A 26,992-nucleotide genomic window follows, 5' to 3' on the forward strand; every position below is an offset into this window, starting at 1 on the left:
TGAGTTCAATGAGTTCAGCCGAGAGTTCTTTGTTTGTGTGGACCTTTATCTGAGCAACCTTGAAACAATCCAACCTGAGCCCACCAGAAGGTTTAGCTGACTCCTGTACAAACCCACACTCCCACACAGTACTAGATACAAACTAACATAAATCAGGAAATGCATATGAAATATATCTATTCTTCAGGATCTCAGCTCAAGAGGAGCCTGCTTCAGTTGTTTTCCCATATATACTCCATTGTGTTTTGGTATTGCATGCCCACGTCCTCAAAATCTACAGCAAATTTGAGCTCTCTTTTTAAAAAAAACAAGTGGTTGCACATGCAATGAGCACTTTTCTAAACTCGATAACCAGGCCATTTTTAACTTTGTTTTTTTCCCCCAAAATACCCTCTGCTTTACTACCCACACATACCCACACTGAAGAGAAATAGCCCTGCAAAATGTAAGGGTGTCTAAATAATAACAAAAACCCAGAGCCTCATCAGCTCCCATCCAGGAATGCCAAATGGCTTCAGAAACCACAAAAGTCTATTTTTTAGCTTTTTGTAATCTTGCATCTTAAAAATGACATGAATGTACTTTTCCCTCCCCACCCTCCTCAGCTGTATTCAGCAAACATTTCTCTCTGGCCATGTACCAGTACGTTTCAGGCCAAAGCAAAAGTTGGGGGAGATGGGAGGGAAGGTATGGGTTACCTTAGAAAAATAGGCATCTAATGGAAACACTGATTTACAAAAGTTTTCCCTGATTGTAACCCCTAAAGATGATCTCCAATTAATCACAGAAATTAGAGATTCAACACTCATCTCACTTGTCCAGTCCCTCGCCTGCTGGTGGAGAGCTATTTCCTAGATTAAAATTGCCTGCCACATGGTGAGGCCTCTGCCACGTCCAATGAAAGACTCCTTCACTATTTAATAAATCTCACTGCCAGAAAGACTCCCCATGGTACCGTCAATGCTCCTTTTCTTACCTTCATCCCATTACCCATAGTTATGCCCTCCATTCATCTCCACCCTTGGCACAGCTCTGATACTCTAGGTGATTATCTCATCCCGCACGGCCAAGCTCTTTCATCATAAACCAGCCCCTCCACTCCGGCAATCATTTTGCTGCTGTTCTTTCCTCTACGTCTTTCTGTTACTGAGGTGCAGGAGCTGAATGCAGTGTTCCAAGTGCAGGCTTGCCAGTGCTTTGAGATCCTCGGATGGCAAGCTCTACAGAAGTGTCATTTATTATAGCGATAGAGACTATCACTGCTCCTTGGCTGTTGGGCTGGTATGGAGGAGGGGATGTGCAGAAAGAGAGATGCTCGCCTACTCAAGCTCCCTGCAGATGGTCAAACCACAAAGTACCAAAGAGAAGCCACATACTTCCTTCCAATTTCACTGCTTTGGCCGGGGACCAAGCTAACCACCCGTGGAGTCATGTTGGGCTCAGGAGCCTTATGCCAGCTTGCCTCACCCAGCAAGCATAGTCATTTAGCTGGCTGTGTATGACTGTTAGATGGAGAATCTGAATTCTTTCAGGGCCGTGGGAATGGATAAAGTGTATGACTCTGTCATGGCTTCCAGCCTGTCAGGAAGCTTTGGACTCTGGGCTGACGTAAGCAGGCTCAACTCGGTGGCTGTCAGTGGACCTGTGCCTGCTTATGCCCCTGTAGTGAATCTGGCCCAAGGAATTTCCTTTTCAGAAGAGAAATGAATGGCCATACATTTCTTTAGTCTATTTTATTTGCTATCTATAATCTCAGTGGACAGCTTCGGACAGACATGACTATTACATAGCGAGAACAGTCTGATTTAAGCTTATTCTCTCACGAAGACTTTCTTAGTAGAAGTTACCCATCTTCTCAACAGAACAAACTCCAGAAAGTCAAGCTTGTGCAGCTCCCCTTGAATTGGCCCACTTCCTGTGGGAAAACATTTCTGTTTTGTTCTTTCCTTGCCATTTGCTGCGACTGGGTGGCGTGGGGGATTGCAGGTAAGTCGCCTCTACTGGCTTTGCAGCCACAAGCTGAGACAAAAGTGCAATATAAAGAGAAAGCATTTGGTAAACAGATATAAGCCAAGTGTCACACCATTCCAGTTAATAGGCCAGTTTTAAAACTACTTGTTAGGTCAAGATTAGACTCAGCAGCTCAAGCATTGCTACTATTGTTCAAAGGCATCGTTATCTGACTAGTGTCCGTAAATTAAACCAATAAATCCAGTTTACTATTGAGCTGGGACTGCCTTCTGTAGTGGTTTTAACCTCTTCCGTAGCTTACACTGTTGAATTTCTACTTCTACAGTGCTCCTACTTTGGCCACACAGCTAATTATGGCCATGTGAAATATTTGCAGTGACATTTGCAGTATTTGAGGTTTTCGCATTCGGGTTCGATTACGTGGAACTGGTCCAGATGGGGCAGGGGGCAATGTCATGGATTTCTGCGCAATAGTATCTTTGAGGAAACCCACTGGTTTTGGACATGTGAAGTTTCATTCTAGTGAAGATGAATTTTTGTGTCAAACTGTGCTGAATTTTCCATTTCAATGCGTTTAATGAAAAGTGAACTTTTCAGGCTGTGAAATGACCTGGGCTGATATGGCAAAAGACTGTTAACACAGTTGGGGTGATACTTTTCTCCTTTTCACAGAGCTCTGTCTTCAGGAATCCCTGCCACACTCCACGTTGCCAGTATGGCCAGATATCTTATTACCATATAGAATAACACGTGAGGCAGATCTTTCTGTGTTCTGTATGGCATCTAGCACCACTTAACTCAATTGGAGCATTGTCTTTGCCTTCTATAGAAACAGGGTTAATATGACTATCTGTGACATTGTGTGAACCATAGAAATCTTAGATGGAAAAGGTCATCAAGTAAAATAATCCAATCCCCTTCCCAATCCAAGATTATTCTCAACAGTAACTTCCTGTTCCCAATGGCTCCTGTAATGGAGCTCCCGACATCCTTTGTGGGGAGGGAGAGCTCAGTGGTTTGCGCATTGGTCTGCTAAACCCAGGGTTATGAGTTCAATCCTTGAGGGGGCCATTTGGGATCTGGGGCAAAAATTGGGGATTGGTCCTGCTTTGAGCAGGGGGTTGGACTAGATGGCCTCCTGAGGTCCCTTCCAACCCTGGTATTCTATGATTCTTTGTCGGTAAGATGATTCTGACCCGTTTGGGTTTCACATTTTCTCCGGCTGGCTGCGATGATCAGCCCGGGTTTGGTTACAGATATTTAACCCACTCTCACAGTAGCACCGTTTTATTTTACTTTTTTTTTTCTTTTTTTATCAGGGACCCCTGGAGTGAGAGAAAAGAAATCAGGAAAAAACGAACGCCAACCAAGCAGCTGGCATACACGGATGGGCTGCTATTCAGCTCAGGGGAGCTTGTCAGCAATGTGGAGGGAGAGACCGAAGCGAAGGTAAACCAGGAGATCAACGGGGGAAGTACAATGGAGGAGAGAGAGCAACCGCAGGGTAAGTGTTTGCCAGCAGTGGGCCCGCCTTAAGAGCCAGGAGCATATTCTCAAGAGTTAGCCCTTAACTTCAGCTCTTCTGGCTGGACAGTGAGACCTCCCATCATGCTCCCTGTGCAACGGACAGAAAAGTGGGCAAAGATGGCTGCAATATACCTTCCCCATTCCTGGGGGCAGCCAGGGGTGAAACCAACCCGCAGTGCAAGTTAGAACAGCCTGAGGGCCACTCTTGGACTGGCTGGTTTGTTCTGAGCCCTTAAGGCCATTGCACAGGTAAGGATCAGCTGCAACGCAGTACACTCCACTCTTGGCCCTCCTCCCACCTGTTCCCCATTCCCACTATGCTGCCTTTTCCCCATGCCAGCATATCTCAGACTTTTGAAGACTAATTTCCTCCCCTTTCAGAAAAATGTAATCCCTTGATCCCTTGTACCCAGGCTATGTGTGTTTACAACCTACCCAGGTTACTCCATACACCTTCATGGCTCTCCACCCCCAGCTAGTCCAGCACAACCTGCTCTCTGGGAGATGCTGCTGTATATCTTGGGAATCCCCCGCTGCCCATCTAGGCCAGGCTCCTGGCTGTTCTGTGCGGTCTGAGCAACCCAGAGTAGCCAGATGGAAAGTTTAGGATCTGGCCCCAAATGTGTCTCTCTTTAAAAAAGTTAACATTTATGTAACTATAAAATAGAGTGACTCATTGTTTGTCATCAAGCTTCACAAAAGGTGCTGAAAGATGGATATTCAAGTATTTTAATTAGGTTCCAGAGAGAAATTTATACCTAATGAGGCTGTGAAGAGCTGAATTAATTACTTCAGCCAAATCCCAGTCGGCTGCTTGTTTGCCTCCTCTTTAAAATGATCTGAATGTTCTGCAATTGCTGAGTAAAAAAACTGTGATTTTCAAAGAGTCAGAAGTGCTCCTAAGGCTCCAATCTTGAAGTCTTCGCAGTCAAAACACAGTGAAGCCAACTGGCAAATATTGGAAATGTAGGGATGGGGGTTTACTGGAGTCAGGACTTCAGGGCAGGACTCAGAATAAATTAGCAACAAATTGTTCTAACAGTCAGACAGTTTTACACGGCTGCCAAGCTGTTCCATAGATTGCAAAGGCTTGACTTATTGCTAAGAAACAGACTGGAACTGGACTGCACTTTTCACTTAAGGAATGCACAGCTGCAAGGTTTCCATTCACTTTGCACAATATGGGTTCCAGGAATTTGTGTAAATCATTAGGGGCCATGCAGCAAACAGAGTCGCATTCATAACTGTGATAAATAATAAAATATTCTCATGTATGTAGTGCCAACACCCAAAGGTCTTTGGGTACCAACAAAAAAAGCTAGCTAAAAACAACCTATGGAAAAAAATCAACACTGCCCAGAAAATTCCTAGCCTAGGAGTGGAGGGGGGAACACACAGTGACCCCTAGTATACATTAAACTGAACAAATGCCCACAATGGAAATACTTTTAGATCTTCCCAAATGAACAGAAATCTATTCACTGTGAAACACCACGTTTCTGGAGCAGAGAGTCAAATAGTGTGGCTGCATTTTTAAAAGGCTAGATAATTGGATTACCATTATTGCCATATGTATGATCAGATCAGGGAAGTTAAATCTCATGCTTCATGCCACCTGATCACCACAGGGCTCAGGAAGGAAATCCCACATCTGTGGATAGTATTACATACTAGGCCAGGTGCATGAAGGTGCCAGCTCAGCAAAGCACATAAACAGGTGTTTAAAACCCACTGAAGTCAAGGGAACTGAAGTCTGTTCTTAAAGTTAAGCACATGTTTAAGTGCAGAATAGAGATGGACTTAAGAACATGCTTAGCATGAAGCAAGCGCCTAAGTGCTTTGCTGAGTGAGGGCCTAAAAGGATCAATTTGCCTTGCTCTGAAGTTTCAGGCCTTGGCTGCTGCAAAAGCTGGGATGCTGGATGTGATGGGCTGATGACGCAATCTGCCCCAGGAAATCATGTGCCATATGGAGATGGTAATAACTGTGCAGTTATCAAGCTGGGAGGAGAGTGAAGAACAGCACCCACATAACCATTTGGGGTCTGGATTGCCCTATAGAAATCAACCAGCAAGACTGCAAATTCTGACCACCTGGAGCTACTGGCCGGTCAAAGGCTTCCGAGATTCAAGGCTGAACGGGTGCATGTGCTCAGATTTGTTTAGCCTAGACACAGATTTCCTGGACTTTTCCTTCCAAACTAGGAGCAGCTTGCAGCCAACTCTTAGTGGGCTAGCCGCAAACCCTGCCTTCACGAACATGTTTGTTAAAACACATATAAGCGCTTTGTCCAGAGTGCTGTTTGGAAGCCCATAGATCAGACCTTTTTGTCAAATGGAAAATCTGTTCCAGCTGCCTGGGAGGACAGAGAAATCTGCCATCTTGCCACTTTGGAGAGCTCCCAATACACTGCAGCACTTTATATCTGGATGTGTTTCCATATCCAAATCCTGAACAGTGAGCAATTAAAGACTCTTTCCTTTAACTCCAATGTGCTTGAGATCAAGCCCTTAAGTACCAGGTGGCGTGCTGTTTAGGCGTTAGAGCAGGAAACATGGAGCCAGGATTCCTGGGTTCTGCTACAGATTTCCTGCATGACTTACACTCCGTGCCACAGAGTCCCCATGTGTAAAACCCACCTTGCGGGGGAACTGAATTAATGAGACTGGTTTCAGATCCACTGTGGAATGGAAGGCAGTAGGGTTATTGCCTTTCTGCTTCGCACGTGCACCTTCCGCATTCCTTGTATTAGGTGGGCTTAGTGTCACTTAAGTGTTTGCTGGTCTGTTCCCATCTGCTGAATGTTTTAATTACCATTCGGTGTCCTGCCACTGAACACTGCATCTTAGATGAACACACCCTTCATATTCACGCGTGACATTTGTTTTTTTTTTAAGCTGCAGCTCAATCTGACACATTATCTATCACACACGGTCAAATCTACATCAGATGGGCGGAGTCCTAACATGGAGTTTTTCATTGATTTGTTTTACTTTTCCAGCCTATCAGATTAGAGCTGCCAGCTGCCGGATCAGAGCTGTGGGGCTGGAATCCGCTCCACGGTGATCCAACACCGATAAATTGTTTCTGCTGAGTGTTTTTTTCTCTGGGTCAAAATTTTGGAGTGTTGGGGCTTCAAGTTTCTAAAGTGACTGGTGATTCTGGTGGCCTCCATTTTGGGCTGTCCGGTTTGATATACCTTAAAGGGATCTGGTTTCCAGAAAGTGCTGAACACCCATCTTCTGGAAATCAGGCCCCTTTAAGGGGTGTCAAGTTAGGCACGCAAAAATTGAGACACTCGAAATCACTAGTCACTTCTGAAAATAATCACAGGACACTCCCATGGCAACTGACACCTTGAGCTCCGAAACCATAGGCCTCTGTTACATGAGCTAAATTACCTGTAGTGTTAGTTTTGGTTCTGTCCCTCCTAGGCCACAAGAGGGAAGAAGGGCCTTGCCATCAGCATTCTGGACTAAGACTCAAAAGACATAGGTTCAATTCCTGGCTCAGCTACAGGGTCGCGGTGTGTCACACGGGGCAAGTCACTCAACCTACCACCTGCCTCAGTTCCCCATTTCTAAAACTGAGGAGATTATTTCCCTGTGTCACAGAGTGTAGTGAGATAAAAGCCATTAATAACTATGAAGTCCTATGAGGGCTCTAAAGTACCTAAGATAGCCAGAGGGTGAAATGAGCTGATACAGGAGCAGGTCTGACAGTCCATCCAGTAGAGAAGAGCAGCGAGGCAAACCCGTTCACCAGCACATAACTAAGGCCTGCAGGGGATGGACGTGTCATGGACCTGACACACGCTGTACGGGTGACAAGAGGCAATTAGAAAATGCCTCCTCTCAGCACTAAAGGGTCCAGGCTGAGCCACATCATGAGGGATGTGGAGGGGGCATGACTGGGGTAGAAACAGGGTTTTAAGGAGTTACTTAGATCATGGGGTTAGGCAAACCCTGTGCCTTCTCATTAAACTCTCTTCACTTGGGCTGCACTCAGAGACACAGGGACAACCAGGTCCCATTCTTTGTGATGAAAACCCACGGAGTTAAAGGCTAACTATTAACGTGAGAAACTCTGCCCAAAATTAAAAAAACACCTCAGTACATGAGAAATCTAAATTCACTTAAGGGTAACCAGATTTGTAGAACCACAGATCCCTCAGCATACAGATAAGAAGCTGGAAAGGAAATACGCGAGAAAGAGCAGGTTATTTAGGGCAGCTGCGACCTCGGGTCTCTGGACATAGCTGGTTTTAAAGAAAAGAAGACATGCTTCCAAGCTACAAGAGGTATCTCCTTTCTGACAGGATTTAGACAGCAATTTGGCCTGATAGTAACACACCAGTAGAAAGCTTACCCCTGTAGCGTAATTATTAGGAAGCAGTCCCTCCAGGAACGGACTGCTCCAAGCTTCTCTCTCTCTCTGTCAGCCTGAAGGGAGATGCTGTCACTCCATAATGGGAAGTGAAGGCTGAATTTTTCAGATGGATGTGGTTTTGGAAATGAACTTTGCTAACACCTGCTGTAAGTTCAGCAGGACCAGTTGCCAGATGCTACAGGAACTCGGGGCTCATTAGCATGATTGAGACTTTGGCAAAGCAAAGGGCTCTCAGCTTCCATGTCTAGGAAATGTTGAGAAAGGCAGTGGCAGGAGTTCAAGGAGGGGTGTGCACTGTTGTGTTTTGAAGTCTAGACAGTGCTGAGCCCCGGCCATGCTGAAGAATGCCTTTTTCCGGCCTATCAAATTGTTTAAAACTCACAGGTATTGGAGGCGAGGAACGAAATGGGAAAAGAGCGAATTCCCTCATTCAAACAGACACGGCTGCATAATTCTCTTTCCAAATCCTACCTTCCAAGCCTCACCTGGATCATCAGAGGCTGCCAGTGTTTTACATGCTCCGCTGTACGAATGATCTCTGCCCTGCCCGGGCATCCTCTGAAGTCACCTTGCTGCGTCTGCCTCTTTGTCTGCTTCTCAGCCCTTAGGGGCCGGAGTGGGGAACAAAAGCAAAAGCTATCCATGCTGCACAGGATCCCATGCTGGTGTGGACCTGCAAACTGCTCCTGCAAATCTCCCAGTGACAGCAGTGGGCTCCCTGTCTCCCTCATGGGTCTCAAGCTCTGTCCACCCTGGAGCTGTTAACCGGGCCTCTGAGTCACTGAAGTGGACAGGCTCCCGTTGGCATTTGTGGGCTTTGGATCAGGCCCTGTGTTTGGGAGCCACCTTCAAATGCACTTGCAGCCTAGGGTGACTAGATGTCCCAATTTTATAGGGACAGTCCCAATATTTGAGGATTTTTTTCTTATCTCGGCACCTATTACCCGCCACCCCCATCCCAATTTTTCACACTTGCTTGCTGGTCACCCTACCTAGAGCAATGGTGCAGGGCTTGCGTCCACACCTAGCCCTGTTACAAACTACGTTACAAGCATGCTGAAGCCTAGCTAGGGATGCAGGCTGCGTAGAGTAGGGTTCCACAAGAAAGGGGTTTAAGCCAAGAACGTAAAGCTGCAGGCCAGGAAGGAGGGGAGACAGCAAACCAATTCCCATCCCTTGGAAGGAAGGGGACAGATCTGGAACCATATCCAGCAGGCAGGGTCAGGGGGAGGAAAAAAGCCGCACCAGAGGATTGGACCTAAGGTCTCATGAGGAAAGGTGAGGGGGCTAGGGGTGGAGAGGTAGTCGGGGAGGGGAGAAGAGAAGCGCTCTCCTTTCAGGGACCCCACCCTATACGGAAAGGGTAGGTGAACGTCTGTCCCACGGCAATGCAGAGATGGTCTTTTGAAGGGCAGCTCTCTCCCCGCCACGCTCCAAATGTTTGAACTTTAGTGACTGTTCGATACCTCGCTCAGTCTCTGTCAGTCTGGGGCCTCCCAAAGCGGGCTTGGCAGAGTCCAGAGATATTTGTCATTGTATCATCATCTTTAATAAAACTAATTAATGTCTTGCACTTATTTGGCACGTTTCATCCCAAAGGACTTCATAAGCTTAAAGGGGCACTGCCAGGCAAAATAGCGGGTGCTTGGGGAAAATAAATGCCCTTCCATATGTTATAAGAAACCATTGATTGTTAAAAGTGAAGGAATGTTAATAATTACATGCACTTTTCATGCACTTCTCCAACTTATTAGACATGGGTCTGATTCTTTACCCCTACCCCCATCCCTCCAAGCCCCTCATGAACTTTAAGGCAGTTCAGGTTTAGGATCCTGGCTCTGTGAACCCTTGAGCTGAGGGTCAGGGTTTGTGGGCTGGGCTGTTGGCCATTTGCCCGGGCTGAGAGGAGCGGCCAATGAATACAGACCTGTGTGACTTTCATTTGTGTTTCTAACCATCTCGCACGAGCTGGCTGGAGGAGGCCGATTCAGTTGCATGACAACTTTCAAGGTTTCAAAATGTGTTTTTGTGAAACAGGGTTGTGGATAGAAAAGGTCAGGTTTTTCCAGTCAAGTTGCTCGCTCCCTCTATTTAGCTAGAAGGGACCAGAAAGCCCTGAAGCCTTCCTGTCAAAAATTTGGTTGAAATCAATGCATCTCCATGAAACGATTTGGCTTCGACATTTTTGTCAAAAATATTTGCGCCAGCTGTATTTGCCATGCTCTACCCCCGTAAACAGGTGAGGGGGGTTGTTTTAAGTGCAGCCCCTTCAGCGGGGGGGGAGTTCAAACTGGAATTTTTCATAATTCATGGAAACATTTCTTTTGGACTGGACCTTAACTATCCGTTACTGTCCCTTTCGCAAGCTGATGGACAAATTGCATGGGGACCACTTCAAGCATTACCGAAGTGCAGCCATCTCTGGGGTGAAATGCAGCATGTTTCACAGCGAACAGCATGTTGCATGGTTGCATGGACAGGAAATGAAGCAGCATGTGTCCCAGTTGGAACAGCTGTTTAAAGAGGCAGAGAGCAATTGTCAGACTCCAGGAGCTAAAACCCCGCCTCTATCAAAGACTGAAATGAAATTGTTGCTGACCTCTGTCAGCACAGTGATCCCAAACCATGCTGGAGTGTTGGATCAGCATCACCTCAGGAAGATCAGAGACACTTACTGAATCATTTCATCACTGTGGCACTTACATTCCTTTGTCTCCCAGCCGAGCACACGTGAGCTCAGTTGCTCAAGCAAAGGTGCTCCGAAGCTGTCTGGTCACACTGCAGCCTGGCTTCAGAAACAAACTTTTCCATTTGTAAATGCCCACAAAGGCTTTCAAACCATCAAACTTTTCAAATCCAGGAAGGATGCTGAGGTGGGAGGGGGCAGCTGTTGATAACAAAGCTATGATTTGGCTCGAATGCAAAGAACTAATAGGCCCAAGTCATTTTTGACTGAGCCAGGCCAAGTGTGACTACACGTTCGACAGTCTGGTTCTTTTTTTAGTTAGGTTGATAAGTGCTTCAAGCAATATTAACACATGCAGAGCCTTCGCACCTATGGCAATTACATGGGTGTCCCAGAAGCCAATGAGTCAAATGGGAAAACTAAGATCTGGTGATGCTTATCAGGCCGTGACAGTGTTAGGAAGCTAAATCCACATAATAAAGAGGTGTGATTCTTCTCCTAAGTCATATGGTATTTAGCACTGGGTGTGTGTGGTCCCTGCTCAGTTTTAGGCCCTTGCCTTGCTTTGCTGGGATTCCATTTAAGAAGAATCTGACAGAACTGTCCATGCCTTTAAGAAATACTGTACATGCCATGTTCTACCATACAGTGCCCCCTGCTGACCCTATTCTTTCTCTACAGAGTTCCAATTACCAAGAGTGGATGGTGCCCATCCATCCACATCCTCCAGCCAGATTTCTGCCGAGGATGCAGTGCAAAGCCACCTGACTACTCCACAATCGTTAACCGGTACCTCAAATCAAAGAAAACAAGAGGTGAGTCTGTGAGATCTTTTGTCTATCTCTGACCTTGACCCTCTGCCATTCCACTGAAGGGTAAAACCCTGCAGCTTAAGATAAGAAAATCTGCCATGAGCTCAGATTAATTAAAAGACGCACAAAGTGATAAAGCATTGGGGATTGCTTCAGATAGGCAAGCCAAAGAAGTCATGCATGGGGAACAGTTTGCGGATTATGCAGAGCAATCCAATCTATTGCAAACATAAGAGCAAACAGACTGTTGAACGGTTTTTTTAAAATAATAATAAGAAGAAGAATGGATGATTTCTTAAAGTAATAGCCAGTGGGTTTTATTCCTGTGTGAGGCAGCAGAGCTGAACTATATTTAATAAGGAAATGCAGACAACCGTAATCTCCAAGGTCTGATAACGAATGCTTCATTCTTATGTATTCTTCAGTATCCCTTCTTCAGGTGTTTAATGCCAATGTTAAATGTAAATTTTCAGGGTGTTTGGGTGGCACAGAGGGTTGATGATTCATAGATTTTAAGGCCAGAAGGGACCATTTGATCATTTGGTTTGATGTCCCTTATATCCCAGGTTAATAACTTCCATTTGACTAACACATATTTTGCAGAAAGGCAGCCAGTCTTCATATGAAGACTTCCCTGGGTAGTTTGTTCCAACTGTAACGGACTGCAAGCAGTGGAATTAGCTCACATCCATAATGACTGAAATTACTCACATCCCAAGTCTGCTCTGTCACCTTCGTGAAATGAGATGGATCGGTCCATTTTCCAGTGGACATATCTCCACTGGCACTAATTTGCAATCTTCTTGGCATTCTCAGTAAAAAGGCCAGGGACTACATGGGCCAAGGAGACTGAGAACTGTCCTTTCACTCCTGGAGGTCTGCTCTCTCCAGGCCAGGACTGAAACGCAGGGGTGGGGGAAGCTTGTACCACCTCGTCTATAGCTGTTCTGTGGATTCAGAGAAATGACCATCTCCAGGGCAATCAGTCCAGAACTGTCAGTCATTAAAAGTCACACCACCAGGAAGAAAGAAGTGAGCTGTAGCTCACGAAAGCTCATGCTCAAATAAATTGGTTAGTCTCTAAGGTGCCACAAGTACTCCTTTTCTTTTTAAAGAAAACTGTGTAATTTCTCTAAAATCAGCAATCACCACCAGGTGTCTCTTCCTTCTTCAATGCTTCCCCTTAACCTGGAAAAACCCTTCCAAAACCAGGTCACCTTGCCACATCCCTCACCATGTTCAATTCCCTCCTCAAATTTCACGTCCGTTGGGAAGGACACGAGAAGTGAGCAGGGAAAAGAACAATAAACAGAACCAAAAACATGTGATGGAACCTTTGAAATGTTCCTGGTGTGTGATATACAGGAGATCAGAATAGATGATCACAGTGAATCCTTCTGGCTTTATAATCCATGAATCCTGCTGTCACCTTGTCTCTCCTCTCCAATCTCATCTATCATCTTTGCTTGTTGGCTCCTACAATGAGCTCCATGCAGATGTCCACTAGGAAACCATGGACTCTGCATGAGCATAGGAGTGTAAACCCTTTGGGGCATGGGCCATGTGTTGTGTTTATTTCTCTTCAATGTCTGGCATATATTGGAGTTTGGGGGAAATAATCATATATAGAATAGTGTGTCCGTTTTACACTTTAGCCACTGAAGCTGAGCTTCAGAGTAGCAGCCGTGTTAGTCTGTATCTGCAAAAAGAAAAGGAGGATGTGTGGCACCTTAGAGACTAACACATTTATTTGAGCATAAGCTTTCGTGAGCTACAGCTCACTTCATCGGATGCATGCAGTTTAGCTCACGAAAGCTTATGCTCAAATAAATGTGTTAGTCTCAAAGGTGCCACAAGTCCTCCTTTTCTTGAAGCTGAGCTGTAATTAGCACTCCTTTGGGAAGGGGATCTATTGATGTTATAAAACCATTGTCAGGCATTTCCATTAAGTGATATTGATGCCCTCTGCTTCTGAGCTTTAGGAAGAGGGCAGCTCTGGTGGTGGATTTAGTTGTTTCCAATGCGAATCAATGTTCCCTCATTCTGAAAAGGGAGATAGTCTTTAAATTAGTGTGACCACATCATTGCCAGCGCAACCCAGGTTTTTCTCTTCCCTTTGCAGAGCCAGAGCCTTTTCAGACACCATCTGGAAAATGACCTGGTGAAAAGAATTACAGGAAGGAAAGCCCGTCGGCGTGTGTTTGGGGCAATCAATGCTAACAAATTCAACCGGTTTGGGACATTCTGTTCACCTTTTCATGCGCTAGCAACGCCGGTAAGTGTCCTTCCCTCTGGGTAGTTTTACATTCAATACAAACCAGTCCCCCAGTTGCCAAGGCTCATCCTGCCAACAGCCAGTCCAAAAGCATTTTCAGAATCAGCCAGGCAATGACTCCTGCCAAACAAGCTGTTTGTTTTCATTATATTTTCCTTGTGGCTTTTCCTTGTGGTAAGGGTTAATATTTTCTCCAAAAACTTCCCTACAAGAGGATTAAGTAAGTAAATCACCCAGCTGTTTGTTAATGGGTTAACATCAATTTAAAAATCATAATCTGAAGTAAAGTCATGCTACCTACCTTTCTAACAACAGATTAAAATGGAAATTTTAAATGGATTAAAAATCTAACAAGATTAAAATGGAAAGAATTTTAAAAATCTATTTTTTTATTTTATTTATTTATTTTCTGTTTGTTTACTTCTTGGAAAATGAAAATGAATGGCGTCACTTTCACTTTTGCTTAGCATCACTTTCAGGCTTCTGTTTGCAAGCTAGGCCTGGGTGATATTGATCTCTTAAAAATAATAGTTTACATTTGAATTTGTTTAAAAAATATATCGTGAGAATATTTTTCTTGATCCTCGCTTGGGTTAAAAGCTTGCTTGTTCAAACATTAAATGTGGAGTCAAATTCGAGTTGGCTGAACTCCTTTCAAAGAGGATCTTCATTCCTTCAGAGATTTCTTAAAATACTTGTTTAACTTAGATAATTTTTTCATGTTTGAAATCTCTCTGTCTGGCTCCCATTATCATGCTATCTGAGCACCTCACAGTCTTTAATATATTTATGAAATAATAATTATAATACTCTGCAAATATGAACGGTGTGTACATGCTAAGTGTTGTATAAATATCAAATAATTAATCCACAAAACAACCCTCTGAGCTGCTAGGATTCTATGGGCCCTGGATTCCATTCACGCTTATAGGCAGAGGGAAGACTGTGCCCATGGCCAAGGAGAACGCTACTTCTCACCCCAAATGCCCCTGTGTTTGGGATATACAGGTTTGGGGTTTCCAGATGTGGAGATGGTGAGGAGAGGAGCCATTTGGGCTCATCTATATTCACCCTTACAAAATGCACTGGAGGAATCCGATTGTATCAACTTTTGTTGTTTCTCTCTGTTCTGTAGAGTCCTCAGAGAGGGAGGAGGGGTGGTGTGTGTGTGTGTGTGTGTGCATGTAATTGAATGATTTTTAAAAATACACCAATTACAATGTCTCTGGGTGCTTGTACATAGATTATTGGAACCACAGAAATAATTTCACTAGTCTCAAACTAAATCCAGAGAGATTCAACCCTGCAATTGGCTGTAATTAGAGAACCACCCCATCATCAGCCCCTCAGACAAAATCCTGACACATACACACCTATGCTAAAATGATGGATGCTATAGACATGCTTGTGATAGAATGTATTTCTCGAGGTTGACCTATGTGTTCATTATGCATTTTTATTAACTACTTCTGTCTTAGGAGATGCAGAAATTAACTTTACCTCAAGACTTACCCATGACCCCTCGGATGCTGAGGCAGGGTATAGTCTGCAGCACCGAGTCGGACTTAAGGTCATTACCGTTAACCTTCCCAGAACTGGACGGCGAGAAGACAGAAGAGCCCAGCCTGAGTGAGAGAAAGAAGTCATCAGTCCACATGACTACCCCTTTGCTCCCCCCATTAGTTAAACCTACCAGAGCTAGCCTTTCCCACAGTAAAAAGGCTAAAAGTTTCCAGTTTCCCTCCCAGTTCCCACATTAGCTGTTTCTATTAGCCTGTAATAGATGCTAAGTATTGACACCTTCTGAAAGAGAATACCTGGATTCCATTTCGAGAGCAATATGCTTTGTCTTTTTTTGTATTAGACCCTGGAGCATTCTTTTAAGCAATCCCTTTGACACCTAAATTCCTCTTTGATACACACACAAAGTAATTGCAAAAGAGTATTTTTGTACTTTAGTTTGAAAATGGTGACATCTCTACATTTAACAATGAAAATAAAGCAACTAACCTTGGATTTTGTGAGGGGCAAAAGGGAAACCATCTCTCCAACCTTTGACAGTCTTTGGAAGTTCATATCAATTGTGGCTCAAATCGCTATCCCTCCCAATTTTGAAAAACTCAAACTGCTGAGATCAAACCAAACCACTATCATTTGTGCATCTCAAGTGCCCCATGAAGCCTGCTTTAGCTGTTGAAATGAGGTCTTGAATATAATGGGGGAAATCAAAGCCAGGCAAAGAAAGATTCAGTGAATTCTTGCATTCTTGTTAGTTCTCTCTGGTAGTTACTATGTATTTTAGAAGTTACTTGGTTAATTATGTCTCCAATTAAGGCTAAATATTGCCATATGAGCAAAAAAACTCCCTGTAGTTTATAAAATGTTGATACTTAGTTATCTAGTAAAATCATAGTGTCTTCAACTAGAATTATCCTATAATAGTCATGTCACAAATAACTATGCAATTGAGCAATAGCTGCAATGACTGAAGGATGGGTATTTTCTCCTTACTATTAAAAAAAAGAAAAAAGTGGGGGAAGGTGAACAGCTGTTGAAAGCTGTTTGAAGACACTCAGTAAATCATAAGTTTGATCTTAGACACTGCAGTCTCACTGTATAGTTTGCATCAGTAAACTTTCCGGAGGCTGGGAGTAAACCTAAATAATATAAACAAAGCAATGTGACTCAAAGCACTATTCAAAAGGAGACCCTTTCTCTGGATGATGCAGCAGTCGCTTGATTTAAAGGTCTTTATGACTGCATTCAGAGTGAGAGATTTTGAGCCGTCAGAGGGTCGCGACTAGAATCAAGTGAAAATCAGAATGTCCATCCTCTGTGAAATTCTGATATTTGTTTTCAGCCTGAATTGGGACCAAAAAAATCAAAATGTTGAAATTTTTCATGGACTTTAAAAGTTGTGAAAAATCCCAGTTTGGAAAAGTTGCAAGTGGAGATCATAATGGGAGGTGTAAGTCTGACCAAGGAGCCCAGCCAGTTAATGACCAGTATGAAGCTCCTGCACTACAAGAGCACCTTAGGTAGCAGCAGGTTAATGTTGGACTATTTCATTTCAATTTTCCTGCTGGAAAACTAAAAAAATTGGGCAAATTTAAAATTTTTCCACAGAAAATTTTGATTTTGTGGAAACAGAATTTTCCATGGGGGTGGGGGAACATTTCAATGGAAAATTCCTAACCAGCTCTGATACAAACCATGCGATGGGTGTGGCCTAATGATTACCCAGCATGCAATTTGCCATTTTTCTTTAAAACTGCAACCTGGTGCCATGCAGCTTCATTACAAAGTGGGATTGGTAAATGCAAATCAAGATTTATTCCCCACAAAGGCACCTTGGTTCTGTAGCTCAGAGGAATGTAAGTTATATTACCTACAATTCAAATATTCTTCTCAGAAATAGGATCCCAAGATACCACCATGACAGGCATCTTAGAAACACTGGAAATGGACAGATTAGATATAGATATATATGAGAGCTATCATAGCTAGTTCTCTCCAGATATGCAGAACTCGTATATTTGTAGATGGACAGATCTTGGCATTAAAATTTAAGGCAGTGGCGTTTAACTATGTATAAGGCTGGAGGCAGAACTGGAAAAGTTATTTCAGTGAATCAGACTTCTTTTAAATGGTCTAAACTTTCCACCAGAGTCTCTCATGTTGATGACATTTATGTAGAAAAAGAAACCACTGGAGGAATTCAACCTTGCAGAGAGAAGAAATGTGATAAAGACCAATGGCCTATAAATGAGCCTATAAGAACTTGTGGCAAACTGCAGAGATTTCATTTTCCCAGTAAGTAATTTTGAGTTTCATAAAACATAAGCAGGCTCTGTGGATCCGTCACTGAAATCAGATGGCAATTTTACTGCGGTGTCCCAAAAACACCTCAATCTCAAGTGGAACCGGGAAATTTATGGGGGTGGTGAGGTTAGTGGTTTCAGAGAAGAAGCAAAAAGCACCCAGTTAGCAATTCCAAAGTATTTTTGTCTTGCAAAAACCTTGAGGCAGTTTGGGTGGGATGGGGGTGGGGAAGAAGCAGCTTCAGGTCATTTGCTAGGGGAATCTTGGTTTGTGAGTAACCCCAAACAACCCCTCTTGTAGCAATGAAGAGCCACATATGCATTGTACAGCACTGTACAATGTATGAATTGATCCAGGGGGTTAGGCAGGCAGAGAGCTGTACACTCCAACCATTATGCAGGGAATAAAAATAAATGTCCACCAGGAAACTGCACATGCTTGTCTCCTCACGCAAACGCCCACATTATAGCCACACACAGCAGAGCCTGAAAGGCAGCTAACCATAACAGAGCCACAGAGAAGATCATGGGCGTAGATGCATGTAGCCTTCAGAAAAATTAGAAGGGAACCAGTTGGTGGAAGTGCACAAGAATTATCCATTGAGATAATCCTTAGAAGAGCTGCACTCAAGAAAATGATTAGCATTTGTTTTCCATGAGCCTCTTTTTCCCCCGTGTTCAAAGGGCACCTTGAATATGACTTTTGGGTTCTATAAGCCACAAAAAGAAGTGTTGAATCAGCATGCAATTCCTAACAGGAAGACTATGGTGAGTTAATAGAAACAGGCAATTTACACACTTTGCAGAAACAGCTAGGTCTTCTCTAGATGCCAATTAAACTTGTTCTCTGAGCAATTTTCATAGAAAGATTAGACGTTTATATGAATAAGAACAGCCTCGACCGTTGCACTAGCTGGGATGCAAATTACAAGGGCTTTCAAGCTTCATGCTTCAGAGGATATACTGAAGACCACTGAGGTCAGGAAGAAATGTTCCCTGCAGAGTGGCATTGCACCGGGTGGGTGAATGAGTCCATTTCAGAACCACCCGTATGTGTGACATGGAGGTAGAAATGTGAACACAAGTGGAATTAGGGGGGAAAGGGATGGCATGAAAGATCCCCAGCAAAATCTCACGTAGCATGGGGATGGGGGAGATCACCAGTGACACATTGTGGTATGCAATTATATTAGCTGCACTGAATTAGTGTGAGTTTGTATTCTTAAATGGAAACATTCATTGCACACTGGCTTACACTACCAGATCCTAAGATTCAGATTCACGAGCTAAGCCACGCTCCTCTTTTAAAAGTAACTCAAATTACTATAATTTTCTACCTATCTCCTATGATGATGTACCGAGCTATACTGAAATTCCCCCATGGGACTTTAAGGAATAGCTTAGCCTGGGATATAATTTACTGAGATTTCAATGATGCTGCCTGCATATCAAGAAGATCTATTTCTGCTGCAGCTACTTGTGTTGAACGTGGTATTACATCCCTCCTTACATTATACTAGAAAAGCCTTTTATGGTGGTATCTCAGTAATGCAGGGTATTCTACTTGGGTATCTATTTTTGCAACGCTCACACAGACTGCAACTGCCTTGAGGAGATGGATGCAGACCAGGTGGAAAATGGTTTACAATTCTTGGGGATCACTGATGGCCCTGAACAGACTGCATGCTTAGCCAGACTGTATCCAGGTCTCCCCAGCACCAGAAACCTCAAAAGCAAACTTTGGACTCTGCTGAGTTGGAAATATAACAGAATTAGCCTCTTTGGTGCTATTTTAACTCTTGTATTTCCACACCCAGTTCCCACTGAAATGTGTGAGATGGAACCAAAACCTCCACAAAGGTTCAGCAGTTTGGGTGAAAGTTCATGTCAGTTATTCCTGTCACCAGATTGGTTGCCCGCAGCCCTGACTCTCCGTATTGCCAAGCGTAAACATAGCCCAAGATTTTACACACTTCTCACTGAATATTTTTGCTGATGCTTCTTTATTCATCATACACCATGCCACCGTGCCTACCCAAGGTGCGCGGAAGAGGATTGCAAGAGAACAAGGATGGTCTTGAGACTAAAGCGCACAAAGAGATCTGGGCTGTAGCCCCAGGACTGCTGTAGACTTCCTATGTGACCTAGGGTAAGTCACTGAATCTTTCTGTGTCTCAGTTCCACATCTGTATGATGAGGATAGTCATACTTCCTATACCTGGTCCAGCTCTTTGTGGCAAAGGCTTTCTCTATTATGCATTTGTACAGCTCCAAGCACACTAGAGCTCCAGTCTTGAGCGGGGGCCTGTTGGTGCTATTGCAATATAACAAGAAAATTAGCTATTGTTCGTAAGAGGTTTTAAGCTCCTTACTGGAAGGAGCTGTAGAAAGGTCAAGTATTGTGGGTTTTTGATTGCACAGCACTGAAGTGAGGTATAGAGGAGTCACATGTCAGTGCAGAGCCAGATACGTGCTCCTTACTGCGTACAAGCTTGGACTTGGGGACACTAGCCAGGTTCCATCGTTTAGCTGCTCTCTACAGAAAAATGACCTCGAGTGAATCATGTCCTTTGAAAAGAAGCTGTGAACAACACAAGCCACATCCCTTTGCCGACATACTTCGCTTTGTTTTGTTTTGTTTCATCCTGCTCTGGATTTTGACCTTTCTGCAACCACAGGACCAACGAACTCTCCAAGAAAACAATGAGAAGGCAGCACATAAACCTTAGCTCCGGTTTCCCCTGCCTGGAATAGCATTCATTTCTTCCTCTTCTCTGCTGATTGACATGCTGCTGGTTTGGGTCTCTGGGGGTTACATTCCGTTTGACGCGCTGTTGATTTCAGAGAAAAACTAAAACGCTCTGTCTTTTCTAGTGCCAGGCCACTTTTCTGAGATGGATCCTTCGTTGCTGGCCAACGTATGAAAGGTCAGAGCCGCTCTCCTTTAATCTTGCTGTGGGCTATTTGTTTTGTCAGGTGTACTTTACTTTATAAGGGACCTTTTGGACTTTAGCTGTTCATTAGCAGTGTGGGTCAGCCCACTCCAGCCTGTGCTTTGCTTGAACTACTTTTCTCCCGGGTTCTGGAGGAAGCTTGTTGTTTGACTGTGCCACACCCTGAATCTTAATGCAGCTGTAAGAGATTCAGCGCTGGTCTATACTAGAAACGCTTTAAGTACCTCGGTCAGGGGTGTGAAATATCCAAACTCCGAGCACCGTTATTAAACTGACTTAAATCAGCTTGTTTTATGTGTAGACAAGCCCATAGACTAGTGGTCCCCAAACTTTTTAAGTCACAACCCCCTCACCCGTAATGGAATCTGTCCACACCTGCCCCCAGGAGCCATGGTCGGGAGCCAGGACTGGGAGCAGGACCGGAGCCACAACCAGGAGCTGGGAGCGGAGCCGCAGCTGGGGCCCAGGCCTGAGGCCAAGGCCAGGGCCGGGACCAGGAGCGGAGCCGCAGCTGGGGCCCAGGACTGAGGTCAGGGCCGGGACCTGGGGCTGGGAGCAGAGCAGGGCTGGGGGTAGGGCTGGAGCGAGCTGGTGGCGCTCCCTCTCTGTCCCCAGTGGGGGCTGGCCCAGGCCCCACCGTGTGCCCCTGAATGTCCCTTCGGGGCGTGACCCGCAGTTTGGGGATCACTGACGTAGACTCTTTGGTTTTCCATTTCCCTGTGGAAACAAATTTTCGCTGAGGCTGAGACCTCGTTTTCCATTGTACAAAGCCTCCCTTCGTCACATCTCACTGGTGCATTTCGAGTAATGGTTAATAAATAAGTCCAGAGAGGCGTTAGAAAAATACCAGTGAAAATTATTAATAAGGGACTATTGCATCTGAGTCTAGTTGAAGGACGAGATTCCAAATTTTGTCTGATTACACGAACTCCACCCTCCATGCAAGATATTGGGTTTGCAAAAAGAATGGCTGGCAACCACTCTACCTGAGTACAAGTCACTGTTTCTATACAGCTTAACCTTTGCATAAACTTCACACAGCCTGCACTTGCATCTCCACATCTCCCATCAAACCCAGAGGGCTGAACTGAACCTTGTAGAGTTATTCAAAACTACACAGCCGCAACTAGATAGGATAACTTGGAGTCTTGTTTTAGTTGCCAAGAGCGTCTCTCCGCTCAAGAACCTGTGTAGCGAATCGAGAAGCAGGGATGAAAATTGAAGTGAATAAGAATTTTCACAGACAGACATTTAAGGTGGAGTTATGGCTTTAATCCCTTTAGTAGGTTGCACTAAAGGCATTAAAACCCCAATACTACCTTTAATTGGCTGCCCCCATCTCATCCAAAAACACGCTCGTATGATTTTAGAGTATAGTGGTACATGCACCTTCCAGACTAATGCAAAGTTGCAAAAAATTCAGTTGTTGTGAGGCAGCGTGCGCCTGTTCTCTTAGTACAATATAGTTACTGTATCTCCTCTCTTATTACTTTTCCACCTTGTTGATGTTAGGAGCAATTACCTGCCTTTACCTGTCCTTTCAGTGTGTACTGCTGCAGACCCTGGCATGTGGCATCCACTCTGGTGTGCAAGGACTTTTACTCTCCTTTAACAGTGAGTTACCATGGTCAAAGTATTTCCTGATTTCTTTCTCATGGCATCACCCGCACACACAAGGTAGTTACTGACAGCTCCACTTGCCGAAGGGAGAAAATATTTGTCAACAGCACCGGTGACATCCAACTAGGGGAGGGAACAAAGAGCACAGCAGAAAACAAGTTAAAGTCTGAATTCTTCAAGCCCTTTTGATGGCAGCAAAGTGAAAGGTGCCCATAGGCAGCTGCGGAGGATTTTGATTACACAGGTACATGACACTTGTGTACATGGCAAATTGACTGGGATAGCTATTGCAGAATAAACCATTCTGCAATAACCATTCTGGAATAGCGCCCAGTATGTGCACGCTAGTCCAGAATAAAAGTCCCTTTTTATTCCAGAATAGCATCCACAGTGGGAGCTATTGTAGAATGGCCTGCTGCAATAATGACATGGGTTGGTTTCCCCATGGAGGCAAGGTCAGTTAGGTCATGGCCCAAAGAGTGAGTTATTGTTGACTTTCTGCTAAAGTTAAGGTGACCCTGGCTTTCTGTGACCATGGCAGAGAAAAAGATTGAGTGTATGTGTGAGGAGGAGTGAATGTCCGCAGTAAACCTCACAAAGCAACTGGAATCAGGGAGAAGCAGAGCATGCAGTGGCAGGCAGGGGCATTTCCAGGGAAGGATTGGAGGGCGGGGTTGGGGGACTTAACTCAACATTTGGGTGCCTTGCTCATGCCCTCTCTGAACCTCCTTCCGTAGAACCAGGCTGGAGAGCGACCTTTGTTTGAAGTTCCAAAATGTTTAGTTCCGGACCCCAAAAATCTCCCTTCCCTGTGCCCCCTGTCTAGGAAACAGGGCAGGTATAACAATTCGCCAACCCTGGTCGTCTTGGCTGGTCGGGCCCAACAGTGCTCTTCCCTCTTCCGCGAGAACCCAGAAGTCCCCTACTTCATTTCTAGGGTTGTTATGGTCGGCTTCCAGGCCTGCTCTTACCTTTCTTGGAAAGTGACCAGTAGGTGCATTCTTCACCTCCATCCCCCTATGCCCATTTGCCATCTGTTGAGGCCTGCTGTATAATTGTATGCAGTCAGCGTTACGGTCTCTCTTCTTGGTTCCAGTAATAACATCTGAAAGGCTCCAAGGTCAATATGTGTCAGATTGCACTGGGCTATTCTCAAATAAGGAAAGGAAGTTCCCACTATCAACCAAGACCATCCGTCATTACCTGGTTCGATAGGCTTGCTTTAGTTTGCTGCGAACATTTACAGATGCATACTGTGCGTGGTTCTCGCCAGGACAAGATGTGCAACCACAATAACAAACAACATCCATCACAGTCTGGTTTCCTCTCAGGAATTCAGAGCACTGTTCTTGCTCACAGAGTGGAGTCAACCAGTGTGGCCCAGTGTATATGGGACGCTTCCACATGACATGCTGTTGATTTTCTACCGCTAAGATGCCGTTTGGCTCATACGGATATACTATGTGTCTCTAGTTTGGGCAGAGGTGTCTCATTTGCTTTCAGAGCTAGCAATGGAAACAGCAAGAACGGCCACCTGAAATGCAGGGATCCTTGAGAAGGGAGTTGTGGTCCAGTGGGAGGTGAGTAGGCTGAGAGCAGACTGCAATTCTATTCCCCGCACTGCCACAAGACAAGGCCTTTCATCTTCTCCTTCTGTTAAATAATGCTCATCCTTATGGTCAAGTGCTTTGAGATCCCTGTACAAGCCCTCAGCATTCTCATAAAGGAAATGATTAATACACAGGCTCTTATTCGTAAGTTCCCAGCACTGCAAACTCCCAGTGACTTCAGTGGGAGTTTCTCTTGCCCGCTTCCTCTCAGGATCAGGTTCATTGTCTAGTTACAAGGCTACATGTGCTCTCCACCCCACTGACGTTACTGGTTTTTTTTTTACAAGTGTCTCATAGCAACCCAAAATAATATTAATAAATAAATGGGGCTTCTCTTGCTATTTAAAAGCAACTTCAAAAAAACACTCTACAAATAATTAGCATTTTATCTTGTTAATGATTCTAAAATCTTCCCCTTGCATCCAAAAATAATTGCACTCAGCAAGAATATTTTTTTTCCTAATCATGGAACAGATGTTCCACTGAGACTGTTAGGTGGTTAACTACCAATAAAAGTAATTAACAAACTAAATACTGATTAAAGAAATCATATACTCAAACCGACGCCATTTTGAGAAAGAGAGAGAGAGAGAGAGAGAGAAGGCTATGCCTATTTTATCTTTAAAATACAAATAGATTTTTCCTTCCTCTTTTGCAAATGTTCTAGTCGCTAAAGGCTATTTTTTGCTATCTTCTAAGTCAGCTCTTCATAAATGAAATGCAAGCTGAGCCAGAATCCAGCAAACCAAAGTGTTGCTTAAGAGGTCAGTGTCATTTCCAATCCACCCTGTCCCATGTGAGTCAAACAAACGGATCTTCTATCTTTCCCTTTGTAGATAGTGTGTACATGGCAGACAGAGACCCAAAAGTATGTCCACCAAACCCAGCAATAAATGATTGATCTTCATATTCATTTGTAAGTCTTGATCTTCAAAGGCTCAGGTGATAGATCTCACCCCATCAGGCGGTTTCTCTTTATAATACCAAGCATATATGCCTGTTTTATAAATTCTAAGGGCTCTGTCGTTGCTGATGGGGGCTGTGAGGGACGGTGTGCTATCAGACGTGCACTCACGTGACCTTTTAAACGGTAGAATGGATGTGTCGACTGCATGGCATTGAGCAAGGAGAACATCCCCAAAAATTTGCCTGGATATCAACATCTCAATGGACCTTGGACAATGACTCGTGCATTGAGCACGGCCATTCAGTGATGCCATTCAGCGATGCCCCTGACACGGCCTCCCTCAGAACTTTGGGGACCTGAATTGCTTGGTTTCAGAGCACAATTTAAGAGACTTGGGTGGGATGGTCAGGGCCAGAATGCAAGGTGAACAGATGCTAATAGAACACAGTCGAAATGAACCCCACAAAAATGAAAGCTGTATGCAACCCCTGTCCCTGCCAAGAACCATGTGCTGGGCTTTTTTTCCTACCCTAGTCGTGCTTTACAATGCAACCTTTTCAAGTGAAAGCCATGCAGTAAGGGAAGTTTACCACAGCTGGATTTCACTGATCATATTTCTAATCTCTTCCTTTTTTAGCATGTGTTTTACTTAAATTTCATGCACGCATGCACAGATAACAAAACCAGAAATATCTGGTTTCCTCTCCCCCAATTTTCATCTCTGACAGTAAATGCCTAACAAATAGCCGATTGTCTGTAATATAACCTGTTTAGTTAGAGAGGCAATGTTGCCTAGTGGATACAGCAGGACTGGCCTTGAATGGAAGTCTAGAGACCTAGGTTCTAAGCCTAGGTCTATCAGTGACATGTTGTGTGAAGTTGGGCAAGTCACTTCTCCGCTCTGTGCCTCGGTTTCCCCTTCTGTCAGCATAATGACCCATTTTTGTAAAGCACTGTGAGATCTAGGAATGGACATTGCTATAAAAGCTAACTGACATCAATACTGCAGCTTCTCCCACATACTGCTCTGAGGATAGGCCTCAAATCCCCATCCACCCAACCCCCCCACCTCCATCCTACTCTGGCATAAGAGGATGACTTAGGCTCCATGGCCCAATAAATCCTCAGTCTCGCTTCTGAGACTGGCAACCAGGGTGCCAATTGGGTTGAATATGATGCTTTTTTGAGGGGGAAAGAGATGGATACCTGTCCCCTAGGACTGGACTGAGAACGTGGCATGTGACTGATTCATTCTGACAGCCGCAGTTTAGTTTAAATTAGTTTTGGGGATCCATCTTTTTGTCGTGTCGCTGTATGGCAGGTAGTAGCATGGGGTTCTGGTCCATGACTCAGGCTCTTGCCCGTGACTGCCGTACAAATAATAATATTTCATCGCACACCTGTTAAAAGTACTAGGGGACCTTTTTATTTTTTAAATGACACCTTCACAACAGCATCTGCTATTAAATCTTTGCAGAGAAGAGTGGCACATCTCTCCGCTTTGATTGTAGATTAACGAGGTTCTACCGCAATAATAATTTCCAGTGGTGAGGCGTGAGTGACAGAGCGAGTGGGATCAATATCTCTTCAACAGCATTATTTTGAGGGCTCTTCATTGGATGAAATAGACATCAGAATTCACTTTCTGATTAAAGAGCACCCAGGTAACTGGGTTTACCATGGGGACGGGAGCCAATGAAGTGTTTAGAAAGGGGCAGGAGCTGTTATTTTCTATATAAATAGCCATTTTGAATTTCTGGGACATTTTGTTTTCTCTTTGAAGGTTAGTTTCTTTAGGAAGATTTTGCTGCTTGTTTCAGCAAAGCTGGCACACCGCCAATGGTGGTAAAACTGGGCTGTAGATATATCAATTTGTAAAACACTTGGTTGGATGTGAAGGTCTGGCTCTGCTTGAATTAGTTTAATGCATTTGAAAAATGGTCCCTAGCTTCAAGAGGAGGATAAAGTTCCTACTCGAGACACAACCTGGTTCTCTTAACACACAGGAAAATCAGGGGCAATTTTTCTGATGTAACAGCCTCCCTTTGCCAAGGGTAATTTGAACCTACAAAATTTATGCCCACAAATTTGCATGCAGATAGTTAGACCAGGCCTCCGTCCTTCTTTGCTCTTTAACTATGGCTGCATGTGCAGGGGGGGTACATGGCAACACCTTGGGAAAACTGCAAAGATCATATGATTTCAGTGCAAAACTAAAAAAAACATCCCAGGTTCTCCCATAACTAAGCCCAGTTCATTCAAAAAGTTTGTAGACCTCAGCAAAGTCACTTGAACTTAGGGTGTGAGTTTTGCATTTGTGACAAAACACAGAAGCAGATGAATATCATGTTTTGCTGCAAAAATTATGCACAAATCTCCCTCTGTCACTTGGGTACCCGCTGGCTATTCCCACACCACAG

At 44.3% G+C, this 26,992-nt stretch overlaps 1 protein-coding gene and 1 long non-coding RNA gene across 2 annotated transcripts in view; one reads left to right on the top strand and one right to left on the bottom strand.

The window, feature by feature from the left end:
- The window catches only part of LOC125621314 (cilia- and flagella-associated protein 337-like), a 51,062-nt gene extending 35,388 nt beyond the window's left edge, over window positions 1-15,674 (top strand). The window contains exons 17-20 of the mRNA XM_048818073.2: window positions 3,291-3,475; window positions 11,255-11,388; window positions 13,508-13,660; window positions 15,139-15,674. The gene's annotated coding sequence lies outside the window, so the exon portion shown is untranslated. The remainder of the gene's footprint in view (window positions 1-3,290; window positions 3,476-11,254; window positions 11,389-13,507; window positions 13,661-15,138) is intronic.
- The window catches only part of LOC142069018 (uncharacterized), a 38,923-nt gene continuing 13,649 nt past the window's right edge, over window positions 1,719-26,992 (bottom strand). The window contains exons 2-3 of the long non-coding RNA XR_012664871.1: window positions 15,173-15,285; window positions 1,719-2,019 (exon numbers count right to left, since the gene is read on the bottom strand). This is a non-coding gene — a long non-coding RNA (uncharacterized LOC142069018). The remainder of the gene's footprint in view (window positions 2,020-15,172; window positions 15,286-26,992) is intronic.

This window comes from Caretta caretta, chromosome 14, assembly GCF_965140235.1.
Source record: "Caretta caretta isolate rCarCar2 chromosome 14, rCarCar1.hap1, whole genome shotgun sequence".
Lineage (NCBI taxonomy): Eukaryota > Metazoa > Chordata > Testudines > Cheloniidae > Caretta > Caretta caretta.